The 4,325-nt window shown below is 31.4% G+C and overlaps 1 pseudogene; it reads left to right on the top strand.

Moving 5' to 3' along the window:
* The first annotated feature begins 1,421 nt into the window (after window positions 1-1,421).
* LOC132639258 (putative F-box protein At3g52320) lies at window positions 1,422-2,545 on the top strand (annotated as a pseudogene).
* Window positions 2,546-4,325: the final 1,780 nt, after the last annotated feature.

A 4,325-nucleotide genomic window follows, 5' to 3' on the forward strand; every position in this document is an offset into this window, starting at 1 on the left:
TATGATTTGTTGTGTTTACTATAGAAAAGAGCAAAATGAGAACGCAAACAGGAAATATACTTGTTTACAGATTAAGTTACATTAGTTCGGCTAGACAAAATCGAACGGATATATGTATACACAGTATCTGAAACCAACGATTTGGCCCGTTTGGTATGCTAAGTAGTTGATAAGTATCAAATGCTGAAAATTATTTTTAGGTGTTGATGCTGAATTTATTAATGAACAATTATGTGTTTGGACAAAATGTTTCAACTAATAATAAACAGTCGGTATGTTTGGTAATTAGGTGTCCTTAAAGTTATTTACAAAAGAATATAAATTCAAAAGTATTTTACGTGAAAAGGACGAATGATGACAATGAAATGAAGAGAGAGTTATGAATTTTGTTTTGAAAAATATATTCTGAAGATTAAAAAAAAATGTTAAGAATAAAATAATAAAAGGTTTTGTCAAACTAAAAGTGCTTGCAAGCTGAAATGTCATAAGTTGATAGTAACCAATTAATACTTTTTTGCTAACTTTGACTTATAAATTTATTTTTTTTATATTCACCAAACACATAGATAAACTAAAATGCGGTTTGATCAGCTTAACACCATATATATATATATATATATATAATTCTTGTTATATATCTTTGCGAAAGTCATTATTTTTATTGACTAAATGGAAAAAGAAAAAGTAGTATAACTTGAAGATAAACTGATCCCCTATTATTATTATTAGACTATAGATCCCTTACAAAGTTTGTTATGCCTAACTTTACAATCACCTGAGATTTCAGCACTAATTTCGACGTTTCGGGTTTTAAATAATTTTACATCTCAGTATCGTTTGGATATGCGATTTCAATCACGATTTCAAGTTTTGATTTCAGATATGTGTTTATTTATCACATATTTAATAGCACTTTAATTTCAACTTGAAATTTTTATTTCAATTCCCAAATTCATTTTACAGATAGAATTTCTGCTTCAAATTTGTAATTTCAAATTTTCTAAAATTTAAAACTTGGCCCATAATTTTAGATTTTGCAAATAAAAAAAAATCTTTATTACAAAATTAATAAGCCAACTCTTCTTTTAATATTTCTCTGGTGAAATGGAGGACGGGTCTTCTTTTAACAATATTTCTGTTTTCTTTTGACATAGAGAATGAGTTCTATAAATAACAGGTTTTAGATATCCAACTAGATCAGAACTGGCCAGATTTAGCTTCTTTTATATACTTCAATTTCTGTCTCATTGTAAATAAAACTCCATTCAAACTTGACTAGGAATATTCATCATCTTTTTTCATAGTAGTCATCCAACAAAAAAGGAAATATCACTTAGCGCAGTGCAATAGGAAAAAAAAGCGTCGAGCACAACTTTTGTGTCACCAAAAATTCTTTTTAATTTATTGGTACAAGAAAAAACATGCTTCCTTGTGATATATTAGCAGAAATCCTCTCAAGACTCCCTGCCAAAAATATATGTCAACTAAAAGTTGTTTCAAAACATTGGCTCAATACAATATCAATTCCTCATTTCAAGACACTCCATTACCAAAAATCCATAAAAAATCTCCATCTTGTTTTAATTGATGAATCTATAAGATCCAACTCTTTTACCAAAACACTTACTATATCCACAGTTGACAACCTTAAAAATCCAACTCCAAATCTTGACAAGAAATTCTCTTTAGATGTTTTGTTTCAACATCACAATAATTTCTCTTTTAGCCACTGTTTGATTTGTTACAAGACCAAAAACAGCATTTGGTTGTACAATCCAACTACTCAACAAAATCAAGAATTTCCACCTATTTCAATTCCCATGAATAGTTTTGAATTAGGATACATACCATGTTCCAATGAATTCAAGATTGTTCATTTTTTTTGGAAAAAAAGATGATGCTAATAGAGTTGGTTATGAGATCATAACTCTTAAAGATGGAAACTTTGTCCCAAATTCTTGGAGGGTGCTTGAAAATCATAAGACTTCATATAAAGGGGCTGATCATAACACAAGTAAAATTGCTTCTTTGAGTGTGAATGGCTTTATTTATTGGTTGGTTTATGATATGGAACACAATGAGAAAAGAATTGTCTTTAGACTTGGAAAATGAGGTATTTAGGACAATTTCTTGTCCAAAAGACAGTTGTATTACTCAGAAAAGTCTTTTGATATATCAACCACAACAACTTGTGGAAGTAAAGGGGTTTTTTGGGTTAGCACAATTTTCAGCAAATTTTTCAAATGTGAATATTTTTGTGCTAAAAGAAGGGAACAAAAAGAATGAGCTTTTTTGGGTAAAAGAGTTTAGTGTCAACTTGTCTCATATGGGGCGTTGGTTTAAAATCGTGGGGTTTGTGCCTTTGGAAGAAGATTATACTAATGGGGAGATATTGTTTATTCCAAACAATGGGAGGCCCTTTTTGTACAATACCAAAAATGGTAGTTATACAAATGTAGGAGAATCCAATTTATTGAAATATAGTCACCATAATTTGTACTTTGATAGTCTCTTTTGTTTAGGTAGTGGATGGGGTGATTCTTGAAGAAAGAGAACTTAGGCTCAGGTTTTGGTGTATTTTGACATGATTCTCAATACGATATTTAAAGTAGGAAAGCCCGTAAGGAAAGGTGGAAAGCTCATGTGTAGGCGCCTACGGCAGGATCCATCATCTTGACTGAAATTGCTTTAAAATTGGGAACCTACGGGTTCTTAAGATTTTCAATACTTATGTATCTCTAAGACAAAAAGTGGGTGAGATTCATCATTCTCCGCTTGCAAGTTAAGTTTTTCAAAAGATTCTTTCAAAATATTCTAATGATCTTAATTAGAGGCAACAAGCAAGTCAAGCTGACCAGATATTATTATCAATAATATGTACTTTGGTAGTCTCTTTTGTTTAGGTAGTGGATGAGTCACTCCATTGTTGTGGGAATTAAAGAGCAAGTTTGTTCATTTTGTGTCATATGGTGGCTATCCATAATAAGAAAGTAACAAATGAGTACAGCCTAATTAGTTTTTGGCATTTCTCTTTTTATATGTTTCAACTTCTTTCATTTCCTTCTCTCTTGTGTTTTAGGTAAAGAACTTTTCTTCATATTCAGTTTCTTTCTACTTTGTTTTGAAGTAAGTAAATTATGTATTTAGCTCTTTATAGGTTTCCTAGTTTTATATTGTGCATTAGCAAGGAATGACAAGATCAAATTTTCGATTCAGAAAATATAAGAGATAATGGTAAAAATGTTGGGTGTATGAACAAAATACCACATTGTGATAAGATTCCTAACGGGGAAACTCTAGGGAATCACAAACACAAGTAGAAACGGGAATTAAAGATAGAAGAAATTAGGGATTGTTCGCAATAAATTTTGCTAGCAGAAAATAAATAACTGCAATCATAAACAAATATGAGAAAAAAATCATTTTATTGATTATTTTGTGAGTACAACTCTGGATGTATCCCTTGATTCTAATCTCCATGTTGTTCACCTTGATTCAAGGGCCAATGTAGCGTCTTTCTCGAATGAAGGATCAATTTTTGTTGATGTGTTGAATCTTGGAAGAACTTTGAGCAGCACTTTGGATTGTTCTTGAGGGAAGACGTCTCTCGAACTCTCCTTCTTGTTGAAGACCTTTGGAGAAGACTTATGTAGATGTCGTTGCTCTCCTTTTACCTTTAGTTAAGATGGTGTACCACTTTCAAGATGTCCTTAAAATGGGATATGTGACCTCTTTATATAGGTGTGAGCTAGAGCTTGGTGGTATTTTGGTCTCCAAGTAATTCTAGCGGACCTTGGGATTGAAGGACATGGGTTGGGCTTATCTTGTCAACTTAATGGACTAACCAAAATGCAATTTGGATTTTATTCAAGTCGTATAATTTTGACTTAAATAATTAATCTGACTTTATTAACCAAAATTTGACTTGGTCAACATGTCAATAACTTAGAATTTAATCCAAATTTTGTATGGATTAATTCAATTAAAATTTTGATGTCTACAGATGCCCCCTACTTCAAGACTTGTTGAGGTGTAGGCTTGCCGAAATTGTAGACGAGACTTGAAGTACCCGTGCAGACCACCCGTTTTTTTTTAAATTTTTTTTTTATGTCTTCGTACAAAATTTCCTTGAGACTTGTTTTCGGTAACTTTCTTGAATGTGGCTTGAGAGTTTCCTTCAATTTTGGAGACGAATTCAAATACCAAAGTTATATTATAACTTCATATGGTAAGAAGATCCTTCCACATAGTGTTTCCATATAGAGCCATAATCATTGCATTGCAAACTTGGTAAGGAACCAATTTAATGCACATGAATTGAAGAA

This window comes from Lycium barbarum, chromosome 5 (genome assembly GCF_019175385.1).
Source record: "Lycium barbarum isolate Lr01 chromosome 5, ASM1917538v2, whole genome shotgun sequence".
Lineage (NCBI taxonomy): Eukaryota > Viridiplantae > Streptophyta > Magnoliopsida > Solanales > Solanaceae > Lycium > Lycium barbarum.